Source organism: Danio rerio, chromosome 10 (assembly GCF_049306965.1).
Source record: "Danio rerio strain Tuebingen ecotype United States chromosome 10, GRCz12tu, whole genome shotgun sequence".
Classification (NCBI taxonomy): domain Eukaryota; kingdom Metazoa; phylum Chordata; class Actinopteri; order Cypriniformes; family Danionidae; genus Danio; species Danio rerio.
Window position 1 is genome coordinate 1,090,931 of NC_133185.1, and position 16,570 is coordinate 1,107,500.

The 16,570-nt window shown below is 38.9% G+C and overlaps 1 long non-coding RNA gene across 8 annotated transcripts in view; it reads left to right on the forward strand.

Annotated features, from left to right (window-relative positions):
* The window catches only part of LOC137496532 (uncharacterized), a 154,401-nt gene that overhangs the window by 92,073 nt on the left and 45,758 nt on the right, over positions 1-16,570 (forward strand). For 3 of the 8 annotated variants that reach the window (XR_012386060.1, XR_012386059.1, XR_012386061.1), the window contains 2 exons: positions 1,322-1,515; positions 5,881-6,001. This is a non-coding gene — a long non-coding RNA (uncharacterized lncRNA). Of the gene's footprint in view, positions 1-1,321; positions 1,516-5,880; positions 6,002-8,199; positions 10,717-16,570 lie in introns of those variants that run through there. The other 5 variants (XR_012386056.1, XR_012386058.1, XR_012386063.1 and 2 more) reach the window with 3 other exon arrangements.

The window sequence follows — 16,570 nt, forward strand, 5'->3', positions numbered from 1 at the left end:
TGTATTAGGTACACCTTACTAGTACCGGATTGGACCAGTTTTGTCTTCAAAACTGGCTTAATCCTTGGTGGCAGAGATTCAGCAAGCTGCTGGAAATATTCCTCAGAGATTTTGCTCCATATTGGCATGATAGCATCACACAGTTGCTGCAGATTTGTCGGCTGCACATCCATGATGCCAATCTCCCGTTCCACCACATCCCTAAAGTGCTCTATTGGATTGAGCTCTGGGGACTGTGGAGGCCATTTGAGTACAGTGAACTCATCGTCATGTTCGAGAAACCAGTCTGAGATGATTGAGCTTTATGACATGCTGCGTTATCCTGCTGGAAGTAGCCTTCAGAAGATGGAGACACTGTGCTCATAAAGGGATGGACATGGTCAGCAGCAATACTCAGGTAGGCTGTGGCGTTGATGCTCAATTGGTACTAATGGACCCAAAGAAAATCTCCCCCACACCATTACACCACCACCACCAGCCTGAACCGCTGATACAAGGCAGGATGATCCATGCTTTCATGTTGTCTGAGCCGAGCATCTGAATGATGCAGCAGAAATGGAGACTCATCAGAGCAGCAACGTTTCTCCAATCTTCTATTGTCCAGTTTTGGTGAGTCTGTGTGAATTGTAGCCTCAGTTTCCTGTTCTTAGCTGACAGGAGCGGCCCCCGGTGTGCTCTTCTGCTGCTGTAGCCCATACGCCTCAAGGTTGGCCGCGTTGTGTGTTCAGAGATGCTCTTCTGCAGAGCTCGGTTGTAGCGAGTGCTTATTTGAGTTACTGTTGCCTTTCTATCAGCTGGAGCCAGTCTGGCCATTCTCCTCTGACCTCATCAACAAGGCATTTACGTCCACAGAACTGCCGCTCACTGGATATTTCCTCTTTGTCGGAGCATTCTCTGTAAACCCTAGAGATGGTTGTGCGTGAAAATCCCAGTAGATCAGCAGTTTCTGAAATACTCAGTTTGCCTGAATACCCCACTGATGACACGTATGTGAGAATGTCAATGATAGTCTTTCTGCAGACTGTTTTTATTGAGCGTCATCATAAAAAATGTAATTAATACACTTTTTACTATTATAAGCTGGATATATTCACACACTTTTGACACACAACTGTGTATAAACCCCTTATAAAACTGATTTTTGCATAATAGCGCCCCGTATGTAAGCTAATTTACATCTGAGTTAGAAACCACACCACCACCGCTTTAAACAGAGGGCAAGCATGAGACATGATCAAGATAGCATTTGTATTGTAAGTGCATGGATGCACTCGAGACGTCCTGCTCACTTCACACTCTTCTCTCTCTCTTTCTCCACAAGGAAGTGAAGTTGAGATGGGTTTGAGTCGGTCCTCTGGGAACTCTTTGGGAAGAGTTTCATCACTGAAGGTCACCTCTGAAGGATCTGGAGCTCACGGCCGAATCCATCACTGGACACTGCAATGGAAACGGGAGGCTTGTTTTTCTCCAGCTCTCTGTCCGACACTACATCAGCCGCAGCCGCTGGGGACTCAGGTGTGTTTTCCTCACGGTGAATAATTGACCCAACGGGGAGGTCGACTCCTGCAATGACAGAAAGGACACCCCAAACCTGCAAAACACACACCGTCCCGAGCTGGAGATTTACACACAGAGCAATGAAAAAAATTAGGCTTTGGACCAACTTAAAAACAAAGTAGATTGCTACAGCTAAAATTTTGTTCAAATTTTTACATTTAATTTAAAGGTGCTGTATGTCAGTTTTTGACTCTTCTAAAGCATATAAAAACACCATAATATGTTTGCAGATAATTCAGAAACATGCTAAATGAACATTTTTGTTTTTCTGAGAAACAATGCTGAAGTCTGCTTTAAAAATGTGCGTTACATCGTGAAACGTCTGTCTTTGTTTTGGTCTCTTTAACCTGCCCTCTGCCAGTTTAGCTTATTATATTTCAGCAGTCCGGGTTGCCTTGATGGAAAACAGCGTATTTCATTCATTCAGTAAGGAAATCTCTCAAAGCATGCATCCTCGACTGAAATGTGACCTCCGGTGGACAGTAGCAGACTCCGAAATGAGACGCAGATTCAGAGTTCCACATGAGGTGGTTATTAATTAGCAAATAATATAATTATTACAAGTGTAAACATTAGGTGAGCAGGTTACATTGTAACCCCGTGTCCTAACAACAGCTACATGACAAGATTTGAGGTGATAATTGGGCTGTTTGCACCAGACGAAACACGACAGAAATGTAAATACAGCCGTTCAGAAGCACAGAATAGTGCACTTACTGCACTCCAGCCAAATGGTAAGGTTTATAATTTAATTAATACATATTAAACCTCTTGAACATGATTAAATGTGGAAGCTGAATCACTGATATGTGTTGGTTTGCAGTACTCGAGTTCAATCTCAGACGGCTTATTGTATTTTTCAGATCTGAGCTGAACTATCTGCTGCTGCTTTCAGTAGTATGGCAATAAATGTCACGTAAAATAGCATTCAGACTCACATTATTAGCATTTAACACTGAATAAAGCACATGAGCTATACCTGAGGTGATCATTTTTCACCTGTGAGAAATAGAAGCCGTTTCTGAAATGTAAATTTCAAGTGTTGATCAGGACAAAAACTCCTTTTAATATGGAAAATTTTTCTTCTATTGCATGTCATTGCCTTTAGTTAGAAAATCAGCCTTAAAACGGCCTTTAGGCTCAATAGTCAGGCACACTCACGTCAACCTGGCAACCTGTGCTTGCGTGCACTCATCAGAGGAGCAGCCGAGCGAAAATGTGTCCAAGCATGATCCAAGCATGCAATACCTAGTTCAACCACTGGGTGTCAAACTTATATACTGCACCTTTATAATAAAGCAAAATATTCATTGTGGTTAAGGAAAAAAATACACATTCACACTTAAAAAATGCAGGGTTCCACACTATTCAATTATGTTTTCTCAACATTAGTCAATTCAGTTAACAAATATAAGTGGATTGAACATAAAACAATTAAGCTGCCCCCTAAAAATCTCAAGAATTGTTTCAGTTCATCTTCAGTTTTAACTAACAGCAAAAATAATTTTTGAGTGCACACAAAGTAAATACGTTGGTTACTATGTAGAGCATTGTTTTTCTTGGTTACATTATATATTTTTATGGATTTACACACTGAAAAAAAAATAATTCAGAAATGATTCCTTGGATTTACTAATTTTTTTTTACGTTAAGTGGCTGTAAACAATTTATTTAGGCTGAATTTAAACAAACAAAATAAGTAGAATTTTATTAAATTTAATTTGTTTGTTTAAATTCAACACATAAATTGTTTGCAACAGTTCTGCAGACATCTTTTTTTTTCAGTGCAGCAGGGGAAATAAGTATTGAACACCAGTGTTTTTACTCAGAAGACATATTTCTAAAGTTTCTGTTAATTTGAAAATAATTTACCAGATGTTGGTAACAACCCCAAAAAAAATGCATGAATGCAAAGAAAACAAATCTAATTAGTTTACAAATTAACTTATGCATAATAAAATGAAATGACACAGGGAAAAACGCATTGAACACATGAAGAAAGGAAGGTGTCGTTTGGCAGGGAAAGCCCAGACAGCAGCTGAAATCTCTCAGTAGTTCTTCAGCAACTCTCTGCCCTTCCTTGATGTAAATGAAGATCAGCTGCTTCAGTCCAACCCAGAGTGGACATTTCAGCAAGACAATGATCCAAAACAGCCAAGGATACTCAGATGCTTTCAGAGAAAGAATATAACACTCTTAAATGGCCCAACCAATTACCTGACTCTAATTTTTTTACTATTAAGAGTTTTTACTATTTTTTTAAGGTAAGTGGTTGCAAACAATTGATATGGGCTGAATTTAAACAAACAAATGAAGTTGAACATTACTACATTTAATTTGACTGTAAATTGTTTGTTACCTTAAAAAAAGTAAATCCAAAAAGGTAAAATATTATTTTTATAGAGACCATGAATTAATTTACTTGCTTCGACCTAAAAAAATATTTTGGAAATAATATGATTTCACAGTAAAGTAACCTAAGTATACGGTATTGCTAGCTATTTTATTTTCAATAATGAGATAAACTATCTGGAAGTGTTATGCTGATAATCAAACACATGAGAAATGCATGAATGCTGAACAGCAGTACTTTTTTCCATGTGTTCGCATGACGTGAAAGCTGCTGGTTTAAAGTAAAAACACTACTTTGAGAAAAATCAGTGCTGTTCTTTTCTCCTTGGAGGTTCGATTTTGCTTTAGGGCAAATTAAATAAACAGATTATAATCAGAAATCCTATTTTATTCACTTCATCCAATATGGAAATGTCCTACGAATGAAAGACTCTGTAGTTTTCTCAGTGTACTTTGTATTCTGCATATCTAAATAGCAGCCCCTATAAATCCAGTTTGCTCCGAAACACTGCGCGAGATGAAAGTTGTGAACACGCCATTACTTAATGGTCACGCTCAGCAGAGCAGTAAATATAGTTTGGCACAGAAGCGTTCGCTCTCAATCTCCTCTCGTTCGCTGCTCCGTTCTGACACTTCCATAATGAGGTCATGTTGGAGAAATCTGCTCCGCTTTTGGCTGGACACTTTCGTCTGGAGTCCTGAGAATGTTATTGTTTTGATTGGAATATTGTCTGTTAGCATGCGGTGGATTGTGGGAATAGTTCTCTCCCATTACGCTGTGCTGATACAGAACTAAACGTAAATGAATGCCAGTCTATAGGCCTTAATGGCTTCCTCTGAGCTGAAATGTGCATATGAGATTGGAAATTTCAGTTCTGACAAAGGCTGAAAGTGGTAGATCACTGTCCAAACAGACTGGCCATGTGACCAATCAGAGTAAGGAAGAGCCATTGAGCAATTACAACAGATTGGCTCTCCTGACCAATCAGAGGGTAAGATAAGGGCTAATGACTAATTATAGCAGACTGGGTCTCCTGACTCATCAGAAAAGAGTTGGGCAATTGACAACGCAAAGCAAACTGAACCATCTGACCAATCAGAGCAGAGTATGGCGATCTGACCAATAACAACATACTCAATTACCTGACCAATCAGAGCAGTGCATGGTCATTTGACCAATCACAGCAGACTGGGTCACCTGACCAATCAGAACAGAGTAGGGCCATCTGACCAAACACAGCAGACTGGGTCACCTGACCAATTTGATCGGAGAGAATCCATCTGACCAATCCAAGAAGAATACAGCTGTGTGACTAATTTACCTGACCAATCAGAGCAGAGTACTGTCATTTGACCAATCACAAAAGAGTATGGCCATCTGACCAAAAGCAGCAGACTGGGTCACCCGACCAATCAGAACAGAGTATGGCCATCTGACCAAAAGCAGCAGACTGGGTCACCCGACCAATCAGAACAGAGTATGGTAATCTGACCAATAGCTGCAAACTGGATGACTTGACCAATCAGAACAGACTATGAAAATTTGACCAATAGCAGCATATACCGAGTAACCTGACCAATCCGAAAAGGGTAAAGTTGTCTGACCAATAGCAGCATATACTGAGTAACCTGACCAATCAGAGCAGAGTATGGCCATCTGACAAAAAGCAGCAAACTGATGTTTAATAAATCTAAAACCAATATTAAACCGGTAACAAATGTACAGCATAAGCAGAAATATAAAGGAATGCTACCGTAAACAAATAGGGTTGCGGCTTGAAGGACATCCGCTGCATAAAACATATGCCAGAGTAACGGGCGGTTCGTTCTGCTGTGGCAACCCCTGATAAATTCGGGAATAAGCTGAGTGATAGTGAATGAGTGGGTGAGTGGAAACAAATCTAATGTATTGAAACGCTAGTTTTAAGATGATGTAATGAAAACACTGCTCATCTCTGTTTGTGGATTCAGGTGGAGGAAGGAGAGCGGTTCAGTTTCTCAGAACACCATCAGTAAATTCAGCTTCCTGTCGTTCAGAATTGAGTTTCCTGTGTGCTGTGGCCAATTCAGAGCAACAAAAGAGCTGCAATCTGTAAGTGACATCTCTCACAGTTAACGTATCAGGGGCTGAAATAGATGAAAAGAAAGATTGACTGAATAGAAAGTGCTCATAAATTTACTAGCAATTCCTCACTGAGCTTCCCTCCGTCACTTTGTGAGCTAGTTAATGTGAGTTTCAGTTAATTTGTTGCAGATTTGACCTGCTTGACATCTGGTTAAAGCTAGATTATATCACATCACCTATTCAACTGGCTACTAATGCATGTCCAACATGGTTTCATTTACTAAAATAAATTCTAGGAAACATTCTGAATTAGCTGAATAACTGACTGATGACATTAAACAGTGTAACCCATTTACTGCTGTTTGTTCAGTTATAATGACGAGGAAATTACATCAACAGAGTATGGCCATCTGACCAATCACAGCAGACTGGGTCCCCTGACCAGTCAGAACAGTATGGCCATCTGACCAATAGCAGCAAACTGGGTGCCCTGACCAATCAGAGCAGAGTACAGCCATCTGATCAATCGGAATAGAGTACAGCTATGTGACCAATAGCAGCAGACTCTATTACCTGACCAATCAAAGGAGTGTAGGGTCATTTGACCAATCACAGCAGACTGGGTCACCTGACTAATCTGAACAGAGTATGGCCATCTGACCAATCACAACAGACTGGGTTAACTGACCAATCAAAACAGAGTACGGCAGTCTGAACAATTATAGCAGTTGGTCACCTGATCAATCAGAGCAAAGTATGTCTATATGACCAATAGCAGCACACTGGGTAAACTCACCAATCAGGGCAGAGTATGGCCATCTGACCAATAACAGCAGACTGTGTCACTTGACCAGTCAGAGCAGAGTATGGCCATCTGACCAATCACAGCAGACCAGGTCACCTGACCAATCAGAGCAAACTATGGCCATTTGACCAATCACAGTAGATTGGGTCACCTGACCAATCAGAACAGAGTATGGCAGTCTGACCAAACACAGCAGTTGGTCACCTGACCAATCAGAGCAAAGTATGTCTATATGACCAATAACATCACACTGGGTAAACTCACCAATCAGAGCAGAGTATGGCCATCTGACCAATCACAGCAGACTGGCTCACCTGACCAATCAGAGAAAAGTATCTATGTGACCAATAACAGCAGACTTGGTAAACTCACCTATCAGTGCAAAGTATGGCCATCTAACCAATAACAGCAGACTGGTTATCTCGACCAATCAGAGCAGAGTATGGCCATTTAACCAATAGCAGCAGACTGGGTATCTTCACCAATCAGAGCAAAGTATGGCTAAGTGTCCAATAATGGCAGACTGGATAAACTCACCAATCTGAGCAGTGTATGGCAATCTGACCAATCACAACAGACTGGGTCACCTGACCAATCAGAGCAGAGTATGGCATTATGACTAATAGTAGCAGACTGGGACATCTGACCAATCAAAGCAAAGTATGACCATGTGACCAATAACAGCAGACTGAGTTATCTCACCAATCAAAGCAGAGTATTGCCATCTGACGAGTCACATCAAATTCAGGAGGGTTGCCAGTTATTTACAACAAAACTAGCCCAAAGACTAGTCATAACAACCCAGTAATATCAAAACTCAAACCCACCGCTGCCCATCATTACCCATTATAGATGATTTCAGCTGTGAAAATAACGGTATATTAATAATTGTAATTATAAAGGAAACATAACTCCTCAACAAAACTTCTCGACATTTTGCATTAGCTGAGTGTTTTTCTTGCGTCAGTATTTTTCTTGTTCATTTGTAATAATACCAACAATCAGACGAGAAGATCCGCTTCATGTTTATCTCTTTATTTAAGCGGTTCTGCTGGCAGCTGTGTTTCCTGTTTGCTAACATTAGCGTATACCATTCACTTAGCATCAACCACAGTCATACAACATTTGTGTTCATCATGACGTGCGTGACGTGTCAAAGCAATGCAATTACAGCAGACAGACCACCTCCAGTCCTGTAATGAATTTCTGACTTAGCAAAGACAAATGCCTGAATATGGAGTGATTGTCAACTGATGTATTGCACCGTATTAAAATCCCCGCATTAGCATGTCAGAATATATAAATGGAAATGCATTAAAGATGCCAGGCGTGGAGTGATGCACACACACACACACACACACACACACTGAGCATGAATGCAGGACAGGCTACAGTAAAGAAGCCTTTGTGTTTTCTCTAGGAGTGCACATGAATGAGTGATTTAATCTGGCGAATTATGCCCAGAAACAAAACAAGGTTGGTCTTTCTGTGTAGCGAGAGTGCTCTCGGTGGACTGATGTGATGGAGACAACTGCGAATGTGGCCACATATCATCAGCGGGGTCACATACAGTCAGCGGGAACATCCATCAAAATCACAGTCGCCTCCAATTACGCTCCCCTTGAAAAGCACCATGGGTAACGTAACATCATTTCTATTGACTGTTGTGATGCTGAGGAGACACGGCCAGACAGAGTCCTCGCATTAATACAACTGATGACCCTGTTTGTCATTTTCCCCCCCATCATGAGGGTGTCACCTGAAGGAAGTCAATGAGTGGTGCAGATAGACAAAAGCCTGACATGTTTAACCTCTAATATCATTGAGAAACAGTGTACATTTAAACATTAACATTAGTGCATCAGGGCTCTATTTTGGGCCCCCTGCAGTTTAGAATTTACCTTCAAAATCTTGAGCATGAGCGAAAAAAAAAGGCAATTTAATGTTTTATTACATTAAAATAACTCTGACATGTGGCTTTAGAAGAAACACAAGTAAATGACAGGCTCAGGAAAAAATCTGAAGATCTGAGAGAGGTATTTATATAATTTTCACCGTCCTTTCTTGAAGATGTAATCCAGCACAGCACTACACAACAATCCATTATGCCTCCTATGTATAATACTATAGGTAACCTAATGCTACCAACTCATTCCAGAATTGCGGGTAAATGTCAAGCATTTTTCATTTATTTTACTTATACTAAGTGAAGTTTATTAATAAACTAATTTTGAGAGGATCACGTGCTTATGATTGACACGGCTGGCCTCGAGTCAAGCTAATGAACGAACCACCAAACAGACGATTCCTAACTCAGTATAAATAACCAAGCATCTTACCTTTAGTCATCTTCGCCTTGAAGAATCCCCCCTTCCATGCCCTCTCCTCCTTTTTTGGAGGACAGGAAAAGTATGAGGAGCAGAGATAGGGGAAGGGTCGGCAAAGGACCTCAAGCCGGGAATCGACCACCTTGGTGCCATGTGTTGAGGCACTAACCACAAGGCTGTTGGCGCCGAATGATTTAAATCATTCAACATTTTCCATTGCCTAAAATAAGCATTTTTATTTTATTTTATTTAGTTTTTTTGTTCATTTTGACAATTATTTTTATTTGCTTTCACATAATACGTGATGTACAGTCTCACAATATACACACTTATCTTAGACTTACCATAGGGATTCAGAATAAGGGCAATTACAATATTAAATTTAACTAATTAGTAAAAAAATACATGTTTAATTTTTATTTTGTCAGTATTAGGGTTCTGTGAAGCTCAATTCTTGTGGTTTTACTCAGTTAAGTTAACTGTAGTGTGCTTCATTGTTTACGCCCTCCAGCATGCCGTGTCATTTGTTGCTAAAAGCCTAGTGATTGTCTATTTAAAGCTCTTCGTGACTCTTCCCGCTTCATTCCGCAGGTTGTTGTTTTTCACGCTGAACGCCTTTAATTTAATCCTGTAGTTCTGGATGACTCTCAATGCTTCACACGTAACGGACGTCCAGCACAAGAGAAATCAGTCTCGCTGCTCCGTCCGCACAGAAAGCGGCTAAATGTAATTTTCCGCCGCCCATGTGCTTTATCACAACAGTTTATTCATTACTGTCTACAACAAATGTGATGTTCTCAGCGGCGGCCAGTTGTTTTACTGTGCTCAGGCTCATTTGCTGTAATTGGAGAGTTGGCTGCGTTCCTCAAAAGAGCGAGTAAAGCATTGGTTCTGCAGACGACTGATATAAATACTGCATCTGCAAACATGACCCGAACACAAGAGATTAGTTACACTGGGGGAAATTAGAATAGTGAAGATTATTAATGCTTCAAATCAATATCGAGAAGCACTTCTTGTGATTTGTATGTTCTAAAAGGAAAGTTTGTTGGCTTGAACAGGCCCTGTGCAAAAGTGTAATGTGTGTGTTTATAAGTCTCAATACATCTTTCTGCGTGTTTATGATGCTTCATGAGTGTGATGTAAAACTGTTATACCAGCCTGATCTCACAAGGATGCGTAACTATTTTATGTTTGTCAGTTTAGTGGTTAATTTGCACGAATTCATAGTCGTATTAAAATGCCTGATTTGTAAAAGGAGTCGTGGCACCACCAAACCCTGCCCTTAATCCATTGGGGATGTCATTGGGGCATGAGAACATCATACTAAAGTGTACCAATGAGATTGTATACATTTATATAAATTAGGCAATAAATCAAAAAGTTACAGATTGGCGTGATATATCATTCACTGTAAAAAAAAATGCAGGGTTCCACACAATTCATTCGTGTTGTCCCAACACAAATTGATTAAGTTAACTGAACACTTTTAACGAATTTATGTGGATTGAACATAAAGAAATTTTGTACCAATTAAAAAAAAGATGTACTAATGAAATCTCAAGAATTGTGTTATTTCAGCTCATTTAAATTAAGTAGTTTAAACAAGTAAAAAAAAATTATATATATATATATATATATATATATATATATATATATATATATATATATATATATATATATATATATATATATATATTTATATATTGTGTTGGTTATTCATTCATTCATTCATTCATTCATTTTCTTGTCAGCCTAGTCCCTTTATTAATCCGGGGTCGCCACAGCAGAATGAATCGCCAACTTATCCAGCAAGTTTTTACGCAGCGTATGCCCTTCCAGCCGCAACCCATCTCTGGGAAATGTGTTGGTTATGCTGTTATTATATGTTTTCTACTCTATATTGATGCACGTCATGATTTTACCAGGTACAATGTGATCCTGGATTAACATCTATGTTGATCCTGGAACATAGTCGTATTCAACTATATATATATATATATATATATATATATATATATATATATATATATATATATATATATATATATATATATATATATATATATATATATGTATATAGTTGAAGTCAGAATTATTAGCCCCCCTGAATTATTAGCCCTGTTTATTTTATTTTATTTTTTCCCCTATTTCTGTTTAACAGAGAAGATATTTTCACCACATTTCTATCCATAATAGTTTTAATAACTCATCTCTAATAACCGATTTATTTTGTTTTCGTCATGATGACAGTAAATAATATTAGACTAGATATTCTTCAAGAAACTAGTATTCAGCTTAAAGTTAAATTTAAGGGCTTAACTAGGGTAATTAGGTTAACTAGGCAGCTTAGGGTAATTGGGCAAGTTATTGTATAACGATGGTTTGTTCTGTAGACTATCTAAAAAAAAAAAAGGTCTAGAGGGCTAATAATTTTGTCCTAAAAATGGTGTTTAAAATTTTTTAAAACTGCATCTATTCTAGTCTAAATAAAGCAAATAAGACTTTCTCTAGAAGAAAAAAATATGATCACACATACTGTGAAAATTTCCTTGCTCTGTTCAACATCATTTCGGAAATATTTAAAAAAAAAAGAGATAAATATTCAAAGGGGGGCGAATAATTCTGACTTCAACTGTATATACATGATTTTAGGTTTTGCTTTTGGCCTGTACAGCGGCCCTGAATTGTCAAAACACCTCTGAAAATGCCTTTTTGAATGCGGAAAAATTATTTCATTTACGACAGGTTTTTAATATGTTTGACTCAATGTGAGGTTGAATTGATTGATATTAATTCAGATTCAGTGTGCAATAACCTTTAGCATTAGGGTTGTGGTTAGGGTTCTACATCATATTCAATCAAATCATACTGTATCTACAGTATATGCTCGTGTTGTTTGTCTCTTTTTCAGTAAACAGTCTTTCCTGTTTCTATATATCTGAAGGATTGCAGCAGTAAATGAGATGCACGCTCATGAGGACGGCGGCTAATTAGACATCACAGAGCACAAAAACAGCTCTGGATAATCATCTTTGGGCCACTTATCAAAACTCCAGGGCCACAAAACCCGATTATAAAGCTCTCAAACCGCTGATCTGTCTTTCACATCTCATCAAAACCAGCCAAGTCAGCTTTATTTCCACAGAGCTTTATTTAATACAATCCGGAGCTGCTTTACAGTAATAAACAGCCCGGGTCAAGTTCTGTTCTCTTACAGAAGCATCAGTTCAATACGCTTTTACTGAATGTTAAGTAATTTCTTAATGCAGCATGAATATTTGCGATGAGGATGGATATTCTCTCTTATCTACAGTAGAGTGAACCTCTGGCCTCAGGCATCCCAATGCAATAAAAGGCAAAACATATTTATTATTCTCCCTCTCTTTATGGCACAGGCTGCTTTTTCCCCTCAGTAAATCATCATATGGGAAATGCTTTGGAAAAACAGCATTTAAAGGCCGGTCCCACACCGAAACCAATTACCATTTCAGCCAGAGAAAAGCAGCTAATGTGATCTCGCTCTCTCTTTTGGATCCCACAGAAATGTGTGTGTGAATGACGCTGGACTGCCATCACAGCATTAGACAGCTGTAGTGCTGATACTGACTCTTTACACTGACACTTGCGGTCAGGAATCGGGAAATATTTGCCAAAAGGAGTCTGCTCTAAGCAAGGCTGCATTTAGTTGAACTGAATATACAGTATAACTACCAAAAGTGTTGTTGTTGTTATTTTCTGTGAAACAATTTTCCATTGTCGTCGCCAGCCGCTTGATGATATCTCTCCCGAAGAACACTTCATTTAGGGGTCCATTATTAATTCTGTTTATTTATTTGTGTAAATGTGTGTAAATCGATATTTAGTCAGTTTTTAAATTAATTACAGTAATATTATTGACTTATATGAAAATGTTCATCTGATTTATGTACAATGCAGCTTTTAGGGATGCTCATTTCGGATAATTTTGCTGTTCGACAACCGCCGTTCGTTAATCGATTATTAACGGTTAACTGGTCAGATTACTATTAAATTATTATTAATTTTTTTTATACAAATTGACGTGTCTATTTTGTGTCTGACACATTAAATATTGCATATTAAAATACTGATTTAGTTTAACATGCTAGCATATTAATAACAGAGCGTAACAACAGAGCATCTGAACGCACCTGCAGTGCTGCCGAAGGCATAGAAAAACAGAATAAAACATATAAAATTAATCAAATAAATAGGCCTTATTGAATTATTTTCACTTAAATAATTCATTTAGAGAACAAAACGAAAACACTGACTGATCCTTTTTAAGAAGCGGCTTTTTTCCAATCATGTTTTTTTCTTCCGTCAAATAAAAATAGCAGACTTCCTCAAATCGCTCGCTCCACGGAAAATCTTTATTATTTAATGCCTCGCTGTTGTTATTATTATAACACAAAAACTTTTTACATTTTTAATAGAAATCATTATTTTAAAGATTATGTCTTATGTTTCCTCTCTTACTCGCGATTCAGTTTGCACGTTGCGTGATGAAAAGACAACGACAACACGCGCATATGTTGACTTTTGTTGACATACAGTTTTGTTGTTTAAATATGATATTGCATTAATTTGCATGCATGCTTTATAAGCTGTAAAATGAAAGCTAAAACCAATTTGTTGTGTGTATGATGCAGATCTACGAGGCGATCAGCATCAGCGCTGGTTTGGGATCAACTCGTCTGTATCAAACAGCAATGTTCTTCTTCCATTTTGCTTATTTGGCAAATATATCTGCAGGCACGTGTGGTCATACATTACCGTCCCGCGAGTTAACAAATATGTCTGTTTACAGCAAACGTGATTTTCCATTACAAAAACAACCAGCCTCTGAGCGAGCTGAGAGAAGTTCACGTGAGCTTTGCTTGTCAAACCTTAGTTTCTCGCAATTCTGCGATTGCACAAAATCAACAAAAAGTCGCAATTTTTTCTTTTCAGTTCTGCAAAATTCCTAATTTAGATGCAAAATAATCACATATAATCAGATTATATTGGTTCCATTTATTCAAGTTTGCAGTTAATTGTTTTACATGACTTGTAGAGGTTGCATACGCAGCGCACGTGATGTATTAGAGTGGAAAAATGACGTCTCACCTGGGCCTTCACAATCCAAACATTACATGAGGGCGGATTCCTAGAATACGAGACAATGCAAATTTTCCCAAACTTTCCACCAGTGTAGTTTGGCGTATATATTGTCTTTTATATTAAATTATTCAGCTATATAAATATATAATTGTATTGTATAAATAATTATATTTTGTGGTCCAGTGTCGCATATTAGAGTGATGTCTGAATACTCATGTGACACTATAAAAGCAGGAGTAATGATGCTGGGAATTCATCAAAGCTATCAATCACATTTATTCACAGTCATTTGACGCAGATTGTAATAATATACTTCACTGTCTGGACTGTGTGTTTGATCAGTAAATGCAGCCTTGATGAGCAGAAGAGGCTTCTTCTTCCAAGAACACGAGACAATGCAACTTTTCCAAACTTTCCACCAGAGTAGTTTGGCGTAAGTATTGTCTCCAGTCATGATCCTATAGTGGAGTCCAGAGGGGACGAAACTTCTCGGTGGCCAGAATTGAGTTGGCACACTGCGAGTTCCTTTAATCCTTTCCAAGGCATTATCTGGTTTAGTCACGAAGCCAGTTTGTGGATTTTCTCCAGTTTGAGGCCTCGGTCGTCTTAGCCATGTCCACTGGGGAGCAATTGTGCGAAATCCTGCCACCGATCCAGGCGGCACCGAAACCAGTGCTGGACGGTGAATAATAGAGCAGACGAGTGAGCGGAAATCATCTGGACGGCTGATAAATGACATTCTGCTGCTCCAGAATGCTGTTTTATTAGCTAATGGATAAAGGTCCAGTCCTGCGGTGTCGCTCACTTGCATATTGATGAGTTTCTCCGTCTATTTACTCGTATAGTAGTGCATGCCTTTATGATGGAGCGCTGCGATCATTACTGTTGGAGCATTTCCTGTTGCACTTGCAGACACAGATCGCTCTACGTTTGCTTATGTCATGGTTTTACATCAATCCATGCATCATCTATCTGTCTTTCTGTCCATCCATTCATCCATCCACCCACTCATCCCTCCACCCGTCAATCATGACTGGTTTTCATCAATCTATCCATCTGTCTGTCTGTCTGTCTGTTTATCCATCCGTCTGTCCATTCATCTGTCCATCCATCCATCCATCCATCCATCCATCCATCCATCTTGACTAGTTTTCATCCATCCATCCATCCATCCATCCATCCATCCATCCATCCATCCATTTATCCATTTATCCATTCATCTATCCATTGATCTCAGCTTGTTTTCATTAATGCATCCATCTATCTCTCCATCTGTCCATCCATCTATCCATTTATCCATCCATTCATTGTTCCACTTATCTATCCATTCATCCATCCATCTATCTATCCATCTCGACTGGTTTTCATCCATCCATCCATCCATCCATCCATCAATCCATGAATCCATCTATTCATTTATCCATCCGTCCATCTTGACTAGTTTTCATCCATCCATCCATCCATCCATCCATCCCAGCTGGTTTTCATCAATAGATCCATATATGCCTCCATCCGTCCATCTATCCATCCATTTGTTCATCCACCCATCTATCTAATCATCCATCCATCTATCCATCAATCTCGACTGGTTTTCGTCTATCCATCCATCCATCTGTCCATCCATCTATCCACCCATTCATCTTGGCTGGTTTTCATCCATCCATCCATCCATCCATCCGTCCGTCCATCCATCCATCCATCCATCCATCCATCCATCCATCCATCCATCTATTCTTCCATCCATCTATCCTTCCATCCATCCATTCATCCATCCATCCGCGGTGTCACTCATTTGCATATTGATGAGTTTCTCCGTCTACTTACTCGTATAGTAGTGCATGCCTTTATGATGGAGCGCTGTGATCATTACTATTGGAACATTTCCTGTTGCACTCGCAGACACAGATAGTTCTACATATCAAATGATTTCTATCGCTGTTTAATATCACCCGTAAGGATCTCTTCGCTCTCTGATGGACCACACACGCACACATAGAGATGATCAGAAGACGCCCGAGAGCTTGATTAAATGTGACAGTCTGATTTACCTGTGTCATCCATTATTGAACAGTCAGAAATTAAGGTGATAAAACTGGGAATAATATAATGTGCTGTATTACATATTTCTGCTCAAAAATAAATGATGGAAATATAACTTTCAAAAATGAGTCGAAGTGAAGTGACTACTGTGCGCTACGGGAATATTCACAAGCTGGCCAATAAATAGTGTGACTTAGTGGCTTTAGTGTAGTTTGTAATTACAGCTACAGTAGGTAGATGTTAAGCTGTTGTCAAAAATGTAATCTATTGGTTTAATAGTTTTACATATACCACAGGGGT